Below are 22,757 nucleotides of genomic sequence, written 5' to 3'. Positions count from 1 at the left end.
CAGAGACACACGTGCACACACATACACCCAAATGCACACACACCAACACACACCAACGCACACACACAGTAGCTGATGCGGTATTTGAGTTTTCCAGTAGGATTACTGTAGCCTTCTCTCTCCTGGCGTCTTGGCTTCAAAGTACCACCCAGACAAAGCAGAGAGTCCAACTCCTCCTGGTACCCCGACCACGTCAGGAAGCACAGCATGGGCGGCTGGGGCGATGAGTCAGCCAGGGGCTACCCAGCTCCTATCAAGGGCTGTTTTCTTAATGTCAGAATCACGGAGCTGTGCTCACGGGGTGCTGTCCCCTCTTCTGGGAGGGTCCAACGCCACCGCTTGAGCGTGCATTCCCGTCACCATGAAAATTCCTTTTTGGGTCTGGAAGTGAAAAGAAAGCAATTTGCTGGTTCTGCCAAACTTTGTAACTTTCTCCCTGTGTCTGGCTGGCTGGTTAGAGCCGAGGCCTCGGGGGAGCCGCCGTCTGGGGGGCCGATCTGTGAGGGATGGGGGCCTGCCCTTCTCACCAGGGTCAACCCCGGAGACGTTGATTTTGGAGAAAACTGTGCAATGGGGGACGTTGTCTGACCCTGTGGTGACCTCGGGAAGGGGTGACCTCTGGCAGCGGTGACCTTCTGGCCTCGTTTGTCTCCATAGCCGTGGTCTGTGTCTGGCCCCGGGGGGACCCTTTTGTCTGAGCAGAGCTGGGACAAGGTGTCCTCTCCCTGTCCCGCTGCCTGGGGGCCTGAGGCCTCTCTTCCTTGAAGCGCATCAGCAACCCTTCCCCCTTCCTGCCTCTGGGAATGAACTCGTATTTTCTTAAAGGATAAGGTGGCGAGAGCAGCTGAAGCAGCGTTCCCACATGTCAGAGAATTGTGGTATTTCCACTTCCCACGAGCAGGGACTGCAGTCAGCGCGTCTCTTCACTTCTAGAGAGAACGTGGAACAGTCGTCTTTTCCACAGAGAAGCGGCTGACGGGCTGACACCCACCAGGCCGGAGGTTAGAAGTGGGACGGCCTGGGGTCAAGGTTCAAAGCGGAAGGTCGAAAGGTCGGGTCTAATGTTAAGGTCGTGAGGAGGAGAGGATGCCTTTGAACTGGCACATCCTCTGTTCCCTGAGGCAGGGCCATCTCCCGATTGGCCTTGCCTTTTACAAATGGCAGGGCCGTCAGGCCTTGGCTACCGTGATCCAGACGTCCTTCCAAGAGCTACTCACAGGGTGGGTGCAGGTGCCGTCTGACCAGGGACCCAGGTCACATTGGTAGACGATCGAAAACTAAGCCTGGTGTCTGGAGCCATCTGGTCACTTCCCAGGGAGGGAGGGAGGGGCTGAGAGAGACTCGGGTGCAAAGGCAGCTGGGGTCCCGCTGCGGGGCCGGAGTTCTGTCATCACAGCGTTCCCTTGACCTTCTTCCCAATAGAAGGTGCAGGTTGCCAGCAGGTGTGTCACTTACAGCTGTGGAGACACATATATGCTTATTACGTAAGAGGACCGCACGCGTCTCAGTGCGCTTTGTAAGGACTAATTTAGCGAATTCCTTGGTAATGGGACGTAGACCCCATTTACCAGTCCTGTGGTTTAGGATTTTCACGTCTGGCTGAACGGGGCTCTCCCCCTCCAAAGACACACACGTCTGGGGGCCGTAAGAGACACTGGGGCCGCGCTGGAGGCTGTGCAGCCTTGGGTTGGTCAGCTGACACCTCTGAGCATCACTTATTCCATCTTTAGGATTAACTGAATCACACTTCCTGCTCTTTACTGGTGTGCGTTGCTGAAATGTAACTAAGGCTAATTAATTCAATCAGTGGCTTGACACAAGAGATGCAGAAACAGTGATGTTTTGTAGGAAGCGGTGGTTATAAATTCTCAGTATTAAAGAGCCAGGTTGATGAATTGTCTGTGGAATCCACCTGTCAAGAGTTTACAGGGGGGCTTCCCTGGTGGCACAGCGGTTGAGAGTCCTCCTGCCAAGGCAGGGGACACGGGTTTGTGCCCCGGTCCGGGAAGATCCCACATGCCGCGGAGCGGCTGGGCCCGTGAGCCATGGCCGCTGAGCCTGCGCATCCGGAGTCTGTGCTCCACAACGGGAGAGGCCACAGCAGTGAGAGGCCCGTGTATCGCAAAAAAAAAAAAAAAAAAAAAAAAAAACAGTTTACGGGGGACAGAATCCAGGCCCAGCGAGGCTAGCGGACCCTACTTCTGCAGTGGAGGCGGGATTCGAACCCAGGGTCTATGGCTCAGGGCCGGGCTCGCGTTGGAGTGACAGCGACCGCAGCCTGTGAGCCTGCACCGGGCTTGGCCCCGCCCCTGAGAACCCTCCATCCCCCTCCCCCCAACTCTCCTGTGCCCCTCCTTCCGGTCCCCTCCATCCCCACCCCTGGTGGTCTCCCACCTCCCTCTGGCCTCCTACGTCCCTCTGTCCCCCAGTCTCCCCTGGGTCCCCGTGCAGTGCCACGCATCCGTCTTCATCCCTCCCACCCCCTCCTCCACCCTCCCACCCTCCCCACCTCACCCTCCCACCCCTTCCCCCATCTCTGCATTCCTGCATCCTCCTGCCGGAGCCCCATCTCCACTGCACAGTGCAGCCCAGAGCTTTCATGCTCCGTGCTGGTGCCCTGGCCGCCCCTCACTAGCCCAGGTGTGCACTTGGGCTGCACACGCACTTCCCCCCAGAAGTCACTTTGGCTGCAGGTCGGGCTGGTCGCCTTTTCTAGCCTCTGGCCGGGACCTCTGGGACTGCTGCTGCTGCTGACTCTCTTTAGTCTCTGTTTACTTAGAGGGAAAGCCCGGGGCTCCTGGAGAGCAAACATCTGCAGGAGATAATCTAGCGAGTTGTCCATCCATCACTCAGGTCGCCTGGCTCCCTGGAGAGCCCGCCAGAGCCCGTAATAAAAAGGCCGGGCAAAGAGGCTTTGGGGACGAATAAAGAGCGGTGTTAAGGGCCCGCTGAAAATGGATGGAAGACATTATTAAGACTCAGTGGCCGTCTTATCAAAATCCAATAGGATAGACATTTGGCAAAAGGCTTAAATTTATTCTTTGACTTTCTGGAGGGCTTGATTTTCTCCGTTAACAAGAGTGTGGTCCACCTGGGGAGATGGTATCAGCTGGAAGAATTTTGATTCAATCTCTCTGGTGATATGAAAGGGGGAAGAACCAGGCCCCCAACAGCCGTCCCATTGTCTCGCTTTATCTTGTTTTCTTTGACCGTCTTGAAAAGGAAGGACATGTTAATACAGTACAACCAGGAGAAAATGAAGAGGGAAGTGACCTTTTTCTTTTTTCTTTTCTCCCCCCACTTCTCTGCCCACGCGGCCTCCGCCCCTCCAAAATAAATAAATGAATCAAGAATTCGCATCAGTGGGGCTGGGACCAGACTGGGACAGGTGCGTCTTCGGAAGCATCCCAGATTGTGGCCACCCCAGCCAGCGCTCCGGGCCAAGGGCGGGGAGCCCGAGGCTTTGAAGGAGAGTCAAAAATAAGCTGAGCTAATAAAGCCCTACTGCTGGCGAGGGACCATGATAGGTCCATAAATCTCTCTCTGCTATTCCGTACAAAATGCTACAGGTCATAAAAGTCATCCGATAGCCCAACCTGGCACTGTCCAAATAGGGTGATTGATTGATAATTATGATAATTCGTGAAATGATTATTTGGATGTGAGAACCTCGGCCTGTCCCACTGGGCTGTTATACGTGCGTGTTTTATATAGCCTGGCCAGGGCGAAATGCCTCTGGTAATGGGCGCCCCAGGACTCCCGGCTCCTTCCCCAGGGACCTGAAGGCTAATAAAGGATGACCGGGAGCCAGGAAACCCGGGAAGGTGGGAGTGGAGATGGACAGGCAGCTGCTAAGTGTCTTTTGTGCAGCAATTAGCTGAGAAGCTCACACACCCCAGGTCTCCGGGAGGCTGCGACCAGGCTGTGCCTCGGGGGTTTCGGGCCAGGCATTTGCGATCAGTGTCGCTTCGTGTGGTTTATTTCCTTTGCGTTGTTTTTCCCCTGGAGGAAGCAGAGGTATTTTCCAGGCGGCTGGAGGGTGAGGAAGGCTGGTGGGGAAGGAAAGATTGTGACTGGAACAAGAGATGGGGAGGGCTTCCCTGATGGTGCAGTGGTTGAGAGTCCGCCTGCCGATGCAGGGGACACGGGTTTGTGCCCCGGTCCGGGAGGATCCCACATGCCGCGGAGCTGCTGGGCCTGTGAGCCATGGCCGCTGAGCCTGCGCGTCCGGAGCCTGTGCTTCGCAATGGCAGAGGCCACAACAGTGAGAGGCCCGCGTACCACAAAAAAAAAAAAAAAAAAAAAGAGATGGGGAGACGCTCCAGCCCCGAGACCCCAGGACTAGGGCCAGTGAGCACGCGTCGCGGTCGGCCGGTCTCACTGGGACCAGAACAAGGTTGATTGTCCCTGTTATGCTTTGCCTGTGCCGGCGAGGTTAGTTTTAGAAATCCTTTTCTTTTCCTCTTTACCCCCCAGCCAGCAACGCTCAGGAGCCACCCAGGTGCTATAATTCAATTGCAGTTTACCTACAACGTGCTTGATTCCTGAAAAAAATCACAGCAGAGTCCCAAGCCCTAAGAGGCCCGGGCTCACAATTAATAATTTGCATGTGGGATCGGTTATGTCTTTATGAAATCAAAGTGTGCTTAGCTGCCACGGAGACAGCTCCAAGTTGATTTTGATAATCTCGGGCTGGATAGACTTGCTTCGTTCCGGTAAGCCCCGGACAAAGGCTGGACAGTGGCTGAAAGCCCTGCGGAGACGTGCTTCCCTTTCCTTTGTTCGGGGTTGCTGATAAAAGAACCAGGAGTCCATTAATTCAGTGAATGAACATATAGTAAAGTCAGTCCCCTCTTGAGAACAATAATGTTGAGGTCAGCTTCGGTTGCCATGGAAACTAAGTACTCCTAAGAAGTTTGCATCCTTGATTTTGCTGAATCAAAGGCTGCCGGGTGGAGAAGTGTAATGGGGCCAAGACTCAGAAAGTCGGAAAGCCCCGCCTCCGCCGGTCCCCTTCCCGCAGCAGCTCTGGGCTGGTGGCCTTGGGGACCCTCAGCTGCTGGGGACCAGCCCCGCGTCTAGCTCTTGCCCCTCCCCCTGCCCCTCCCAGAGGCCTCATTTTTTCACAACTGTAGACGCTTATCTGAAGAGGCCCTTAGGCGTGACCCTGGTGGCTGGGGTGCCGGCAGAAACTCCAGCCTGAGGGAGGGGCCGCGGCCTGGAAGCCCTGGCCGCCTCCACATCAGCCGTCCCGGGTGGACTCTGCCCCCTCGCCACCTCGCAGCACCTGAACTTGCCCTCTGGGGGGCCGTGGCGCTGTGGCCCCCTCCCAGGCAGATAAGGGTGATTAATGGGCCAACAGCAGTAGGGTGTCGAGGGCGAGTCGCAGGCAGCTCCAGGCTGGATTTGCATTTTGTTCCCCCAGCAACTGAGCTGAGTTTACCACCCCCAGCCCAACCTAAGGGCCCCTGAAGTCAGCCTAAACCATCAGATTAAGCTGGGGAGAGATGCAGGTAATTAATTTCCTCCGCAGTAATTTATTACCTGCTGCAGACCTGCGTGTCTGAGGAGGGCCTCGTCTTAGCTGGACGGGGTGGGGCAGGGGCTCAGAGCAGGCAGAGGGGGCACGTTGTTCAGACGGACCCACCCAACCCTGAGAACCTCTCCTGGGGGGTGGGAGAAATAAGAAGTGAATTTTCCCTCATTTTTTGCTGCTGAGAAAGCAATGAGCTGGGTTTTCTTTCTCATACTGAAGCATCCCTCGTGAAACCTTCTGAAAGGCTTCTGGACTGCAGCTTGGGGTGGGGGTCCTGCAGGAGGGAGGTGGGTGTGAGGGGGTCAGAGCCCGGCCAGCGGGACCCCCCTCCTTGGGGTCCAGCAGCAGCTCCTGGCAGGGCACATGGGGAGCAGGTGACATCTCTGTGGTCAGGCCCTTCCCCCACCCTGCTGAGACTTTCTGCCCAAACCTCAAGCGAGAGCAGACAAAACATCGCTGATTTCAAAGGACAGATTCAGAACTTGAAAACGTACATTACCCGGAAAGTAGACAAAGGACCCTTTCCTTCTCACTGGAGACCCGGGTCGGGAGGCCATGCTGGGTCCGTCGCCTCCGCCCTGCCCACCCCTGGTGCTCTGAACCTGGCTCTGCCCTGGGTGGTGTGGCTCTAGGCCCTGAACTTGAACTTCTGCATTTCTGTTTCCTCCCCTGCGAACGGGGAAATGATGATCCAGAGCCCTGCACGGCCTGGGCAGCAGGAGGACAGTGATAAATCGGGCACAGCTCTGGTCGCCAGGCCAGCTGGATGGACCTTGGGGCCTGTGGCCACTGTTACTGTTATTGTTACTGGTGTGGGACAAGGGGGCCCACGTGGCCCTGGGTGGCCCTGGCCAGGGGACCAGCGGGCCGGGCCCTACACCACCCGCAGCGGGTCAGAGGTTACAGGCGTCGTGCCTGCCTCGCTCTCCTGGAAACCGCAGCAGCACCTTGGGGTGTCCAGGCGGCCCTCGCGGGACGGCGCTGGGGAAGGTGGCGGGGAGAGGCGGCCTCCGCCGGCAGCAGGTGATGAAGAGGATTTACTGTCTCCATTACCGGCTTTCTAGGAGCCAGATGGCGTCAATAAACTCTGTCACCTTCGGGTGGGGGCAATGGTGAGTTAATTAAATTGTGCCGCACTATTAAGAGAGAAAAATATATCAGCTTGAGGCCTCCTCAGCGCCTTCCGCTTTGAAAGTAGACACGAGCTTCCTCGGCAGGCATTGCTGGCTCGTGGGCGCGTCCTCCGCCTGCGGCACAGGGAAAGCCACACGGCTCACCTTTGCTCCACAAAACCTGCCGTCGGGTCATCAGTGCGATTACTATCGTTCTGAGTGTAAGGCTGACTTCTGGTTTTACACACACACGGTGTGAAGGTGGCCCATCCCTCTCCAGGGTAAAAGGCGGCGGCGGGCGGGTGCTGTGGGCCCTCAGGGCCCCTCCCGCGGCCGGTCAGTTTGAGCTGTGTGTCACTTCTCTCTCAGGGTGCAGGCGGGACATCCAGGCCTCCGGAGAGAGCCGGCTTCCTGAGGTCCCCTCGTGCCTCTGATGGCCACCCGTGAAGGTCTAGGGGGACCATGGGCACGTGGTCTCCAGGCAGGGCCCTGGGTGGCCCCCAGTCCCGAGAGTGGGGAACAGAACCTTCCACTGCTTCTCTCGGCCCAGGCCTGAGCTAGAGCGGGGAGGGCCTCATCCTCCTGGCGTCTGGGGGTCTCCGAGGCCGGCCTGGCAGGTGGAACCTCTTGGGGAAGGCTGTGTCCTCCCCAGCCCGCCTGAGAAGCTGCCTGCTGTCCCGACAGGCACCTGCCCCGGGCTCGGGGCCGCGGAAGGTCCACCCGCCTCTCAGCTCACCTCTGCTCATGACTTCTCTGAGATGGGAGGTGGCTCCCTGCATGTGTGTACAACAGGTGTGTGAGGCACAGATGGGTGCGTGGGGGTAGGGTCCCGTGGGGCCTGTCAGAGCCTGGCCCTGAGCCCCCAGCCTCTGCCCCAGCTCCCAAGGCAGCTTCTGGGGTCATGTCGCTGCAGGCTGACTGTGCCTTGTGTCGATGCATGGGAGGCAGGGGGAGCGGGTGTTGGGGAGGAAGGACAGCAGATGGGTGGGTGGGATTGTGGGGAAGTGGAATTGGGCCTCTCTTGCCCCCAATGAGTCTGTCCCCTCCTGAACACAAGCCCTGGGAGCCGGGCGCTGCTGCTGTTCTTACCGCCGTCGTGGTCAGTGTTGTCATTACAGAAAGCCTGCCAGGCTCTATATACACATCGGCTCATTTACCCCCATCACCCCCAGGCACTATTATTCCCACTTTACTGCATAGAAAATTAAGGAACAGACGGTTTATCAGTTGCCTAAGGCCACACGATTCAGTGGGGAGGCCAGGGATTTTCCAGGGCCAGCCACAAGACTCCAAGGCAAGTGTTCCTAAGTCTCATGTTGTACTGTGTGTTGCCCTCCAGACCCTTCAAGAATTGGGGTAAATATGATTGAACAATAAATACGATTGAACTCAGAGAAAAGCAAGAGGGGGTTGGGCTGGAGTAATTGAAGTTGGTGTAATAGCAGTCAGCTATTACACAATGGCGCTGTGTAACAAACCACCCCAAACCCTTAACACTTAAAACAACACTTATTGACCTTCACCTGTCTGCAAGTTGGCTGATCTAGTCTGGGCTCGGCTGGGCTTGGTTCCAAACTGATGGTTGGGTCCAGTTTCTTCCTTATCCAGCACGGTACATGGGCAGTGTTGTTCTGGTGGTGACGGCAGGAGAGGAGGGGGAGGTGACGCACATAATCATCATTGCCCTTAGGCCACAGAAAGACATGGAGGAACTTTAAATACGTATTATTAAGTGAAAGAAGCCAGTCTGAAAAGGCTACACTTTCTATGATTCCAACTCTATGAAATTCTGGAAAAGGCAAAACTATGGAGACAGTAAAAAGATCGTGGTTGCCTGGGGTTGGGGCGTGGTGGTGAATGTGGGAGCACAGAGGATTTTTAGGGCAGAGAAACTACCCTGTAAGATACTGTACTGGTGGGTACATGTTATCATATATTTATCCAGACCTGTGAATACACAACACCAAGAGTGAACCCTAGTGTCAGTCAGGGGCTTTAAAGACGATGTGTCACTATTGGCTCATCAACTGTAACAAGCGGCCACACTAATACAAGATGATAATAACGGGGGAAGCTGTTGGCGGGGGAGACGGCGGGGGGGTACATGGGACTCTCTATACTTTCCACTCATTTTCCTATAAACCCAAAACTGCTCTAAAAAATGAGGGCTGTTACTTCTTTAAAAAAAGGATTTTCAGAAAGTGGCATATTATACACACACACACATCTTTCATAAAATATATGCTCACGTTTAAGGACATACGTAATATGAAAAGGCTGGAAGGTAATATACAAAAATACTGTCATTCTTTGCGGTGATATAATGGGTGATTTTTTAAAATTAATATCTACATGGGGTATTTTAGTTATTAAATATGTTAAGTCGCATAAAGTGCTTATACAGTTCCTGTCCCATAGCAACACTGTAAGTGGCGAAGGACTTACCACTGAGGTGACCATGGTCAGTCCGCAGGGAGCATTCCCATTAGTTAGATTATAAACTCCTGGTAGTCCAGGGTTCCCCCCCGGGCCTTCGTGTGGGCTCCCTCAGTGCTGTTCAGCCACGTGTCTGACTGTGCCTTCTGGGACCGAGGTAGGATGGACCTTCTGCCTGCCCTGTGGTTGGATGAGCTGTCAGGCCAATGGCTGTGAGAGATGCAGGTCACTTCTAGCTCAGTGGCCAGTGGCTAGCATGATACCTTCCAGCGCTCTGTGCCCTCGGAAACTGTAGCCAGAAAGATAGATCCTGAGGTGATTAAGCAGAGCCACCCTGTGAATTCGCCAGACATGCAGCAGAAAGGCAGCTTTTGCCAGGCCTCTGAGTTTTGGAGACTGTTTGTTATTGGGGCATAACCTCACTCACCCTGACTGATTCGTTTAGGGAATTCCTGGTGCTTTGTCTCATTCTGCATCATCTCAAAACCCCCTTCATTCATTCACTCACTCACTCACCCCTTCAACAAATACTTACCAAGCACCTACTGTGTGCAGGACGCTGTCCCAGGTGCTGCAGACACCAGGCCGAGTTCCACCAGGTCTCTGCCCTCACGGCTCACGTTCTGAGACCCATCACCTGCGCAGATGGTTTGCCACAGCCTTTGTTCTCGGCGCCCCTGGTCCCCTGGTGATGCCCAGCTGCAATGTCCCAGGTCAGACACTCCTCCTAGTGGTGGGCAAGCTTCCAAGAGCTCCTTGTGCTGTCTGCTCTGTGCATTTTGGGTAGAAATGCCCCCATCTTGTCACATGGCCTTGGCCCTATCCCTGTAGGTTGGCGCTTCTAAGCAGTCATATTTCTGGGCAATTCTCCTTTGTGTTCTCTAGTATAGAAAGGGGAGAATTGTGAGGATAACAAATTGATGCACGCCAGAAGGAGCGGGACTCCTAATCTAACAGATTGGCGTGAGGGTATCATTTTCTCACTTAATCTTTCCTTCTTTGAATGATCGCTCCTTCAGCACTGGCTCTCCGTTTGCTGACGGGATGCATCATCTCCATCTGACGCCACTCCCATCAGCCGGGGCTGTGCTGGCGAACGGTTTCTTCTTACCCAGTTAGCAAGATGTTTCTCCAGTATAGTGTTGATAAATTAAGTCATAAAAAGCAAGACTTATTATTTTCTGTTGGAACCTTGCCTCTGTTATTCCTGAGCAATGGCCAAGATTCAGAGTATTAGCCACAGAAATGTGTGTGTTGCCGGGGATGGAAAATTATCGCATAAAAAGAGTCTGACGTGCTGTTCATCATAGATCAGCTGAGAGTAAGGAGAGGTATTCAAAGACAAAAATGAATAATAAAAATCTGCTTCTCCAGACTCGCGCTGGGTGCCAAGGGGACGGGCCAGGCTTGCGGGTCTCAGTGTCACCGAGGATGTCCCGTGTGCCGCGGCCAGGCCAGCGCTTGCTTCTTGCCACTCAAACCCGAGGCTCTGGGTTACCAAGGCCCCGAAAGGGCAGATAATTATCGGAAGGGAATCTGAAGCATGGGCACCCTGGAGAGCTACAAAAATAAAATGAGGAGGAGGAATTTTGAATAGATTTCCTCCCTTTGTATTTCTGTTTTGGGCGAGAAATGTAGAGGTACAATAAAAGGGAACTGGCAAGGTAGAGGAAAACTTCAAATTAGCCCTCAGAAAGGTCTGGACCAGTGGGCACACTGGGGGCCGGTGGACATCTTCGTCCCGTGTCGCCCACGTGCAGCCCCTGAGAGGTAGAACCGGCCCCAGGGGAGGGCTGTCTCTTGTGAAGCTCACCCAGGAGGAGGGTCTGGGTGGGTGCTGACCGGCAGATCCCAGGACAGGGCTTAATGCCAGGTTCTCAGCAGGCGAGGCACAGCGACTGTGTCTCCTGTGAGCAAAGTCAGGCCACGTTGGAGCCAGGACCCGGGGAGACAGAGGCCACATCTGCGTGCTTACTGCAGCGTCCCTGAACCTGGCAGAGGTGACGAGCTCCGGTCACATCTGCAGAGTGCGGGGCCCTCGTGGCAACGCTGTGAGGCAGCTGCTCGTCTTCCTGGGGTTCAGACAGGCAAATCCCCCCCGAAGGCCACGCAGACAGTAGGCGGCACACTTGCTCCCACTGAAAGCCCGGGGGGACCCAGCGAGGCATCGTGCAGGACGGCCCGCCGCTCACCCTCTGGGCCGTCCCTGGTGTCTGATAGGAAAGCGTGGGTCTCCGGAGCCAGGCACCAAGGGCAGGTCCTCGCCTGGGCCAGCTCCCGCTGCCTCTCCTGGGTGGGTTCACCGGTCACTGTGCTGCCGCGTCCTGTCTTCCTTCCCCTTAGCACAGCAGGTGCTACGCGTGTGTCCCTCACCCCAGCTTCCTTATTAAACACCCGTGATTCTCCTTTCATAATCACCTTTTGACCCCAAAGTGTCACTGTAATACTCCTCAAAGCCCTCACCCCTCTCTGGGCCCATGGTTTCCCAACACGACAATCATTTGCCTCCAGGACGCGGTAGGAGGGGAGCTTTGTGCCTCCTGGCCCCCTTTCTGCATCCTTACACTCGGGGGTCGGGGTACAGCCTTTGCCTTGGGAGCCCAATTGAGTGCCCTGTGCTGCCACGGGGAGCGCTTCCTGAACTGCCCCGATTCCTGTGCTTCTGGGGGCCAGGCCCCCAAACACAGCTTCAGAGGCAGTGGGGACCTTGCTCAGCCTGGCCCGAGTTGCAGCCCACACGAAGGGCTGTCCACAGCACTTTCTGGGGCCCGGGGGGATTTGGTGGTGGCAAGAACCTCTTGGAAGGCAAAAGACTGTCAGAGGACTTCGTTATCTTCTCAGGACCTCAATTTCCTCTCCTGTAAAATGGGGATGATCATAGTTCCTGCTCCAAAGTTGTGTTTAGCGATTACATGAGTTACTGTGTGCAAAGCACACTTAAAGCAGCACGTGGCACAAGTGTAGGGCTCAGAGTGAGACCGAGGAGATGGTGATGACGATGATGGAGAGGGTGGTGACCGGTGATGGAGATGTTGGTGATGATGATGGTGGTGATGTTGATAGTGATGAACCTTGAGGTCCCACCAGACACCATCGTTCCACGAGGGAACCAAAGAGCCAGGAGAAGATGTCCACAAAGGGAACCAGACCACAGGACTTCCTGTACTGGCTCCACCATCATGGGCGTGACCTGGGACAAGTCACTTAACCTCTCTCGGGGCCTTGGTTTCCGACCTGGCAACTCAGGGCAGACATTCTGTGCCCAGCTCCAGTGCCTGGTCTGGGAGAACCCTGGAGATAAGGCTCGGAGCAGCGTGGTGGCTAGTCCCTCGCAAACAGGAGGCAGCCCTGGAAGAAAAAAACAACAGGAAGCGACGGAAAGAAAACTCGTAAATGCCCCTCACACGCTGGCCCTCCGAGGTGACCTCTCACCCAGAGAAGAAGGCCTTGGGGAGTTAATAAGAAATACAGGACTTCCTGTGAGATAGCAAGTGAATTGTGAGCTGCGAATTACTTTCTTCCTTTGAAAAATGATGTAGTCGGGTCAAAATATTTTTGCGTCTCAAACACTTGAGTTCCTTTGTCCTCGGGGCTGACACGACTCGGTTTCCATGCAGCTTCACAATGTGTGGAAACATCTTTTAACTGCCAGACGGCCCTTCTGATAAGCCGCCAATTCATAATGTGCCTTTGGAAAGCGGACGGGTGAGAAAGCAGAGGCCTTTGGAAAGACTATTTACACAGCAGCGAAAGGCCCTCTCCCGCCCTCTGGCAAACAGGGCCCGGAGCACCGGGTGTTGAGTGCCTGCTGGGCGGGGACGGGGCACAGGACGGTGCCCGCCCACCCACACTCTGCGCCCAGCCGGGCCCTCGGGGCTGGGGGGGACCTGCCCGGGGCCGTCCTGGAGCCAGATTCCCAGGTGACCTGCCCGCCTCTGCGGGTGACAGACACACTGAGGCTGGAGCTGTGCCGGTCTGGCTGGCCTGGTGGTCGAGGCAGAGTCCGGGAGAGCTGCCGTTGCATTCACAGCCCCCCTGGCCCCAACTCAGAAGTGTCCTCGTGGCGCGGGTTTGCTCAGCTGACGGTGGGCCTGGGCGGCGGCCTGCTTGGCTTCTTGGTCAAAGGGAGCGTGTCATGCTGCCGTTCTGGGCCACAAGGCGGCAGGATGGCAAGGGACAGCGCTGTCCGCCCCTCTGTCCCCTTTCCTTCCCAAGCCACCCACCGTGCTGCCCAGAGCTGAACCAAAGGCTCTGTGCGGGTTGTTTTCCGGGAAAGAGAGAACTAAGTGAGCTCGGGCACCTGCTGCAGAAGGCTGGCTGTGGGACCAGCACTCGAGATCAGCTAGAACCCGTTCTGCAGACGAGGAAACGAGGCCCAGAGAGGGTCAGTAACCTGTGCAGTGTCACACAGCTGAGAGGTTAGAGCCAGGGTCTGAGCTCAGGTCATCTGGCTCTGTGCTCTTAGCAGTGCGATGTGCCCCTCCTTGACAGACAAGGGTCTGTTTGCACCATCAGTGTGCATGGCCCACCTGGGGCGGGGGTGGGGCAGTCCCTGGACCCTGAAGACCCAGGACTCCCTCTGTCAGCACTTGGGAACCCAGGGTAGGGGTTCAGCACCCGTTTGTGGATTGATGGAGCCCATCGAGGTGGAGCCAGAAGGAGCCTGTCTTGCGAGGCCCTGACGGGGCCATAGAGGTGACGCAGACCCGAAAGTCTGCGTCGGGGCCTCCCCATTGCCCCCACCAGCCTCTACTCCCTCACAGCTGCCCCCGGCTGCCCTGTCCCCAAAATGGCCTCCCTGACAAGGGGTCATGAGGAAGAGGAGAGCTTGCAGAGCACCCACAGAGACAAGCCCCCAGCCTTCACGAGTGCTCGTTGCAGGGAAACCCTGAAGCGATCACGATGACAGCAGTAATAATAATAATAACAACAGACAACAGGAGTGCAGGCCGCGCTCGGTCCTCAGTCCACGGCAGCTCAGAGTCTGTCCGCACCCTCCGAGTTGCTGCCGGGTGTGGAAAGGGCTCGAAGCTGGCTGTGCTCCTTGAAAACGGACCCCTGTCCCAGCGGAGCCTGCCTGCCCACGGGCGGGAGGGTCTGTCTGTGGCGGAAATGCTCCCAGGCCAGGGGCCCTGCCCGCACAGCGGCTCCTCTGGGCGCCGCCTCTGCTCCAGTGCTGTCAGCACACACTCAACTGTCCCCTTGGAGCCTGGCCACGCTCTGCCCCCAGGTGTGTCCCCCGTGCTTCCCCGGGTGTGTCGCCGGCCCCGGAGCCGCTTCTGCCTGGGTTTCAGTTGCGTCGAAGGCCCAGGGGTGGAAGGCCATTCTGAGAACGTGGTTGGTTGACCCTGACCGGCGTGACGATCCCATTGCCCCGAGGCCCGGTCTCCCCTCTCACCAGGCTTTGTTGCAGCCTTACCGCAGGTGTGGGAAAATGAGGCCCAGCCCAGAATTCCGGGACAATCCCAAACATGTAGGGAGCGCTGCTCTCCTGCGGGGCACCTGTCAGGTGGCGGGAAAGCTGCCCCGCCGTCCCGCTACAGGCTTAGAGCAAGGCCGCTGCTGGCCACGGGGCCTCTGCCCCTGGGCCTGAGGGCCGGCGCCGCCTCACCTGGCTTCCGCCAATGGAACCCCCCCAAAATCCAGCCAGAGCGCCAACAGCAGTGGGTCCCCACCTTGTGTCCTGCCACGGCTCCCTGAAAACACGGCTCGAGGTCCCCCCGGGTGCAGCAGCCGTTTCCCTGGCAAACCTCTTGCTTCGCTCCGCAGAGAGCCTGCCTGGGCAAGACTGATATCGAGGGAAACAGCTCCTTAAATAGTTGACGTAAGAAACGCGGAGACGTCTTCAACAGCCTTTGGAAGAGCAACCGGCGGTCAGATGGCAGAGCCTGGTGGGACCTCAAGTCAGCATCCGTCCGTTCAGTCACTGGCTCAGGGGACCCATCTGGCAGAGCCTCCTCTGCACCGGCACTGTCCCTGGCATTGTCCCCGGCGCTGTCCCTGGCATTGTCCCCGGCACTGTCCCCGGCATTGTCCCCGGCACTGTCCCCGGCACACAGCTTCACCCACAGGACGGGTAAGCCCGCTCTGCAGACCAGGCTTCCGGGCACACGGTGGTGAGACTTTGCCCAAAGTTCCCACGTGGCCATGTAGCACGTGGCCCCCGTCCCCACGGCCCCTCAGCTGTTCCCGCTGCACACGTTTATCGAGGACGTGCTGCACGCGGGGCTAGAGCTGGGCTCTGAGCCCGCAGCTGTGGTTGTCAGGCCCCTGCCCGTGGAGCCCTGTCCCGTCTGTCTCGTTCTGCTGGGGGTGTTCTAACAGAAGTACCACAGACCTGGCTGGGCGTCCCGGGCACTGGTGAATCAAGGCATGCTCCGAGGGGAGGGGGCTGTAGGGATCCCAGGGTGCGGATGGCTGGGCGTGGGAGGGACCAGGGAGATGACAAAAGTGATGTATTCGGGGTATTTTTGAGGGAGAAGCATCAGTATATGGACACGAGGAGACCAAGGCACCTGCGGGGGTAGCTGGGGGCTGCCATTTGCAGGAGGAGCCTGGGCAAGGGGTGGGGCAGGTGGACGTGGGGATGTTAGCTTGGCACTTGGTGCGCCTTATGCCTGAGATGCGCCAGGACCGTCCCAGAGGACATCTGAGAACAGGGGAGCCTGGGGCTTGGGCGGCCATCCGGGAAATGGGAACCCGGATGGGCTGGGAGGGAGCTGGATGGCTCTGGAGCTCTGAGAGCAGGGGGAGGGGAGTGGGGGCGAACCCTAGCACTGAGAGTGACAGGAAGATGGAGCCAAACTGACTCTGGTCTAGGGACAGTGTGATCAACAGCCTGGACGAGAGCATTGTCCCCTGAGCTGGGATGCCAGGGACCTGTGGTTCAGGGGACCCCCCTGAGGTCCTGGGAAAGGGGTGCTGAGTTGCCTTGGAGAGACGGGGTGAAGTCAACAGGACTAGCTTCCTGGTCTGGGGGCCCTGAAATGACAGCGGCTCTGTGACAGCCTTGCCCAGGGGCCACCTGGAGAAGGAGGACGGTGGGGTTCGTCCCGAGAGGCAAGGGTGGCAACGGCAGGTGGTTAATGGGGAGATGAGAGCGACCCCAGCTGGAGGGACTCGAGGTCCAGCCAGTGCAGTGCACCACGAACTCAGTGCCCACTGAGCCCCCCAGGACCCGTTTCCAGTCAGGGCCCCGGGCCCCTCATCTCTGTGATCCCCTCACGTGAGCCCACCCAGCTTGGCCAGCCAAGCTCCGGCCTCCTCCCTCTGCATCCCGAGCCCGGTGGCCCCAGCCCAGGTCAGGCCGTGAGGTCCGCTTTTTCACCAGGTCCCCGTCAACTGGAGTCCAGCCGGGGAGGCGTGAGCGCACGCGCTGAGTCAGCAAGAATGGCCGTAAGCGCCGGTCGTCCTAAACGCGCGTTTAATAACTATTTTCTTCTCGCTGCTTCAGAGGCTCAGAAATGGGCTTCACCCTCCAGCTGGTAATGAGAAGTTAATAAAAGTGGATTTTGTGCAAGGCTGGCCCCCTGACATCTTAATCTTTATTAAAGAGACGTAAACTTGCAAGGAATGGGCGGGCTTGCCCGGCACAGCTGGGTGCCCGGAGAGGACGCCGGCACCGCACACCCCTCCACCGTATCCGCCGCAGGACACGTGCACGGATCCCCTCTGCCCTGGGTTCCTGCGCTCACCTTGGCAGACGCAGATCCATCATTGCCCCGGGAGCTGGACAGCCCCCTGGGAAAGAAGTGAAAGAGTGGGGGGCGGGGGGCTGCCATCTCCTCGTCTCTCTTTTTCGTTGCTATTGAAGTGAAATTCACAAAACATACAAATCCGTCCTTTAAAGTGAACAATTCTGTGTCACTTAGTGCATTTGTGAGGGTGTAGCCACCACCCCTACCTGGTTCCAGGCACTCATTTTAGCTTCGAGGGGACCCCGTCCCCCAGCCCCACTCCCCCGGCACCAGCCCACCTCTGTCTCCGTCTGTGGTTTGCCTGTTCCGGACCCTTCGTATAAATGGAGTCGCTGACGTGGCCCTCGCGTCTGAAGGTTTTCACGCAGCATCGTGTTTCCGAGGTTCACCCGTGTTGTAGCCTGTGTCGGTCCCTCGTTCCTTTTCGTGGCTGAGTAGGTTCCGCTGCGTGGATGGAGCAGCACATCTTTACCCGTTCGTCCACGGATGGGCATCTGAGTTGCCCCATCTTTGCTGTTGTGACTAGCGCTGCAGTGAATGTGGTCGTGCCAGGGTCCAGGACCCAGGGTGCAGGGTTTGAGCCCCTGATTTCCATTCTCTTAGGTAAATAGCTGGACTGGACCTGCTGGATCCTGTGGTGACACTGGGTAACTTTGGGGGGGAACCGCAAGACTGTATCCCCGGTGGCTGCCCCATTTTACATCCCAGTGTCCACACTCTTTTGACCCAGAGCTGCTCTGAGAATGAGAATGGGCTCCGCAGAGTGGCTGAAGGGCCGACCCACTGACCCCTGGGTGACCAGAGCTCCTGTCTCCGCTTCTGTAGTTGGGGTAGAGCAGGTACCAGCCCCTCCATCAGGGAGGCAAGGCCTGGCCTGGCCCACAGGGAACCCCGCTCGTAGGATGAAGGACGTTGACACTGGCTCTAAGCAAGTCCTACCAGGAGACCAAGCTGTCTTTTCAGGTCCTGCTTGGATCAGGGCCGGGTTTGCCTACAGCTTACAGACAACGTCCGTGAGAACAAGCTGACCAGCCCTGACCCTAGGACACGGCCGGCAGGCGCCCATACCCCTGCTAGGCTGGCTCCCAGGCCCTCTGACAGCGACCAGCCGTGGCTCCCATTCCTACACGTGTGTGAGCGCGTGGTGAGCAGGCCTTGGGTGCGAACCTGCCAGCCCCACGGCCCCATGTTCCCAGCAGCCCTGGGGCTTGAACAGGGCCACCCGGAGCCCCTGACCTCACCGTGGATGTGGGCCCAGCCCCTCGGCAGGCGTCAGGTGGGGCGCGTGTGCACGTGTGTTTGTCACTCGCTAATCCACCCGCAGAGGGGAAGAGTAGAGTCTTTGTCAGTCTCCAAGCAATTAGGATAATTAAAAAAGAAAGCTTATTGGGTAAACATGCTCTCAGATCGTGACCCCTTAATTAATGGACTACAGGGAGAAATTACAGCGGTGGTAAGATAATTAACACGTGCATTTAAAAGAGAACCGTGAGATGGGGTATCAGAGGACAGGACAGCCGGCTGTGCAGGGCGGGCTCTGAGGGTGAGGGAGCCCCACTGGAGACTTACAGCTTGTGGTGGGCAGCCCTGGCCAGTGGGCGGGCCCAAGGCCCCAACTACCTGGGGCAGGTCAGAGAACACCTGTCCCTTCGTGAAGAAAGATCCATGGTCCTCAGCGGAAGCCACAGCCTCCACAGCGCTCACCATCCCAGGGAGTATGAACAGGGCGGGGAAACGGTCCCTTAGAGGGTCCTCCCAGCCTCCACAGCGCTCACCATCCCAGGGAGTGTGAACAGGGCGGGGAAACGGTCCCTTAGAGGGTCCTCCCAGCCTCCACAGCGCTCACCATCCCAGGGAGTGTGAACAGGGCGGGGAAACGGTCCCTTAGAGGGTCCTCCCAGCCTCCACAGCGCTCACCATCCCAGGGAGTGTGAACAGGGCGGGGAAACGGTCCCTTAGAGGGTCCTCCCAGCCTCCACAGCGCTCACCATCCCAGGGAGTGTGAACAGGGCGGGGAAACGGTCCCTTAGAGGGTCCTCCCAGCCTCCACAGCGCTCACCATCCCAGGGAGTGTGAACAGGGCGGGGAAACGGTCCCTTAGAGGGTCCTCCCAGCCTCCACAGCGCTCACCATCCCAGGGAGTGTGAACAGGGCGGGGAAACGGTCCCTTAGAGGGTCCTCCCAGCCTCCACAGCGCTCACCATCCCAGGGAGTGTGAACAGGGCGGGGAAACGGTCCCTTAGAGGGTCCTCCCAGCCTCCACAGCGCTCACCATCCCAGGGAGTATGAACAGGGTGGGGAAACGGTCCCTTAGAGGGTCCTCCCAGCCTCCACAGCGCTCACCATCCCAGGGAGTATGAACAGGGCGGGGAAACGGTCCCTTAGAGGGTCCTCCCAGCCTCCACAGCGCTCACCATCCCAGGGAGTATGAACAGGGCGGGGAAACGGTCCCTTAGAGGGTCCTCCCAGGTTCCACAGCGCTCACCATCCCAGGGAGTGTGAACAGGGCGGGGAAACGGTCCCTTAGAGGGTCCTCCCAGCCTCCACAGCGCTCACCATCCCAGGGAGTATGAACAGGGCGGGGAAACGGTCCCTTAGAGGGTCCTCCCAGCCTCCACAGCGCTCACCATCCCAGGGAGTATGAACAGGGCGGGGAAACGGTCCCTTAGAGGGTCCTCCCAGCCTCCACAGCGCTCACCATCCCAGGGAGTGTGAACAGGGCGGGGAAACGGTCCCTTAGAGGGTCCTCCCAGCCTCCACAGCGCTCACCATCCCAGGGAGTATGAACAGGGCGGGGAAACGGTCCCTTAGAGGGTCCTCCCAGGTTCCACAGCGCTCACCATCCCAGGGAGTATGAACAGGGCGGGGAAACGGTCCCTTAGAGGGTCCTCCCAGCCTCCACAGCGCTCACCATCCCAGGGAGTATGAACAGGGCGGGGAAACGGTCCCTTAGAGGGTCCTCCCAGCCTCCACAGCGCTCACCATCCCAGGGAGTATGAACAGGGCGGGGAAACGGTCCCTTAGAGGGTCCTCCCAGGTTCCACAGCGCTCACCATCCCAGGGAGTATGAACAGGGCGGGGAAACGGTCCCTTAGAGGGTCCTCCCAGGTTCCACAGCGCTCACCATCCCAGGGAGTATGAACAGGGCGGGGAAACGGTCCCTTAGAGGGTCCTCCCAGCCTCCACAGCGCTCACCATCCCAGGGAGTGTGAACAGGGCGGGGAAACGGTCCCTTAGAGGGTCCTCCCAGGTTCCACAGCGCTCACCATCCCAGGGAGTATGAACAGGGCGGGGAAACGGTCCCTTAGAGGGTCCTCCCAGCCTCCACAGCGCTCACCATCCCAGGGAGTATGAACAGGGCGGGGAAACGGTCCCTTAGAGGGTCCTCCCAGGTTCCACAGCGCTCACCATCCCAGGGAGTATGAACAGGGCGGGGAAACGGTCCCTTAGAGGGTCCTCCCAGGTTCCACAGCGCTCACCATCCCAGGGAGTATGAACAGGGCGGGGAAACGGTCCCTTAGAGGGTCCTCCCAGGTTCCACAGCGCTCACCATCCCAGGGAGTATGAACAGGGCGGGGAAACGGTCCCTTAGAGGGTCCTCCCAGCCTCCACAGCGCTCACCATCCCAGGGAGTGTGAACAGGGTGGGGAAACGGTCCCTTAGAGGGTCCTCCCAGCCTCCACAGCGCTCACCATCCCAGGGAGTGTGAACAGGGTGGGGAAACGGTCCCTTAGAGGGTCCTCCCAGGTGGGCCTTCCACCTCCCAGCCCAGCCCAAGAGGTCACTGGGGCCACTAGAAGGGTCTAATCTTCCTGGAATGTGGAAGCTGTAGGGCCGTCAGTGATGACCTGGGCCGGGACCCAGCCCCCAGGTCCCCCGGTGCCTCGGGGGAGGGGAGGCGTTTGCCTTCCCCATCCAATCCCAGCTGCTCTGCTTTCGTCTCCAGCCTCACCCTGGCTCCGAGGCTGGCTGGGGGGCTGGTGGGGGGTGGTGTTGCCTCCTGCTGGGGGAAAACCACTGACTACATGGACCTCCTCCAGAGGTGCAAAGGCCCTGGGGCTGGAGACCCGCCCTGTGAGGTGCAGAGGCCCCGTGACCCACTGAAGGCTCCCACCCACTAGGAGCCTTTCCTGGCAAGCAGGCCCACCAGACCCTGCTAGACAGTTCGGAGACGGGGGTCTCAGAGATGGGGGTGCTGGGCATGTTTCTCGCTTTTTCAGGGGGCAGAACAGAGACACACAGGTACAGGTTTCGGGCTCAAGGGAGCGGAGCAGCTGGCAGTGGTGGAGAGCCTTGCTAGACAGGCCTGGAGGACTGTGGCCTTCCTCCCTGCCCCACCAGCCCTGCCAGTGCAGGGCAAGTCCTTCTAATTTTTAAGGGCAGTGGCTGGGCAGCCAGGCCTCTCTGGGGTCCTGGAAGTCTCAAGGTCAGAATCTAAAGCCCAGTCCCCCTGTGCCAGATATCTGAGAGGGAGGAGCTGAAAGCATCCCCCCAAATTATGGAGGACGCCCCCCACATCCTACCCCCCGGTGGGAGGGCTCTTCTGTGGCCGTCCCAGACCCTAGAGGCGCCAGCAGGCGGGGACTCCCTGATGGCTGACAGGCCTCGGAGAACAGCAAATGGCAAAAGTTTGGGTAAAGAATTCACTCTCAATTCACTGCCAACCAAATCCAAGAATGACAACAAGACGGTAGCCCTTGGGAGCTCCGCCCGGAGAGAGACTGTGGTCACCCGGGTCCTGCAGCCGGCCAGGGACAGGGCCAGGCTCAGCCCCTGCTGCCAGGAAGCCTTGGCCTCACAGCTGCCTGTGCCGTAAATCAACTTACCGCCCAATGAACCGGCCGGAGACGGAGGCCAGCAGGTGGAACCAGCCTCTGGAACTGCACGGAACCTGGGCCGTGTCTCTCAGCTCCGGTTCTGGGCCGAGGCCAGGCCGTCCGTCACGGTCAGCTGGAGGTGGACCTGGTGGCAGGGAAAGGATGCTCCTGCCTCAGAGGCCAAGTGACCCTGGCTTCACCTTGACCTGGGTCTGCCCGGCCCTGCCTTTGGACATGAGGAGTCTCCTTCTCTTCTCTGCTCCCTCCGCACACACTCCATCCTCAGCTCCCTGTCCTGCAGGTGGGATGGGCCGCACAATCACCTCCTCGCCCCACCCCCCGCCGTCACGTGACAGCCGAGGCCCCTGCAAGGAGACCAAGTCCCCACGATAGTGCCCCCGCTTGCCTGTTCGCTCTTTTGGGGGCAGCTGTCTGACCAGGGCTGGTCAGGTTGGGACCCGGCGCCCTCGTGGGCTGCAGGAGGGTGGCAGATTCTGGAAGCTTCCAGAGACGGCCGGCACCTAGGAAGCACTCCAGCCCTGGGGTATCTGGCTCACAGTTTCCTTCAGGGCAGGTTCTACAGGGACTGTTTTCGTGGCCCGGAAGCGCGTCATCAGCTCGCATCCGCAGGGGGTCTGAGCAACTGGAGCCTGTGCGCCTTGGGTCCCCCCAACCCCCGTCTCCGATCAGGGGCTGGATGCATTTTCACTTGCAGTTCTCAGGACTCAGGAAAAAAAACCTCAGCGGGAGAGGTGCTGGGCTCTCCCCTGAGCGCATGCATGCTGGCGTCATGCAGCCCGAGCTGTTGATCTCCCCCGGGACCCTGCTGCGCCATCCACGCGGGGTCTGGCCCCCAGGGAGCTGGCGGAAGGCTGGGATCCCGGAAGGGGCTCAGGACACACCAGCTCCGGGGGCTCAGACCCCCGTGACCCAGCGATCGTCATGTTTCCCCTGGGACACAGTGTGGATTTTAGAGTAACTGGTGTATCGGCTGCATGTCCGTCGCTGTGCATTAGTTGAGGGCGATTCAGAAGCTCTTGATGTGATGCCGGGTTTCTGGGAGGCACTAAGCCGGCTCTGGGGCTGCTGCCTTAACATGCGTGTGGGACTAGTGTTCCAGGCCTGGACCAGGTGGGCAAGCCCACGGCCTCCTCCTTGC

At 58.3% G+C, this 22,757-nt stretch overlaps 1 protein-coding gene across 1 annotated transcript in view; it reads left to right on the top strand.

Annotated features, from left to right (window-relative positions):
- Nucleotides 1-22,757, top strand: part of PRDM16 (PR/SET domain 16) — a 322,309-nt gene that overhangs the window by 157,149 nt on the left and 142,403 nt on the right. The window lies entirely within an intron of this gene.

Source organism: Globicephala melas, chromosome 1 (genome assembly GCF_963455315.2).
Source record: "Globicephala melas chromosome 1, mGloMel1.2, whole genome shotgun sequence".
Lineage (NCBI taxonomy): Eukaryota > Metazoa > Chordata > Mammalia > Artiodactyla > Delphinidae > Globicephala > Globicephala melas.
The sequence above is the reverse complement of the archived record's forward strand: the minus strand, read 5'-3'. Positions and strand labels throughout refer to the sequence as shown.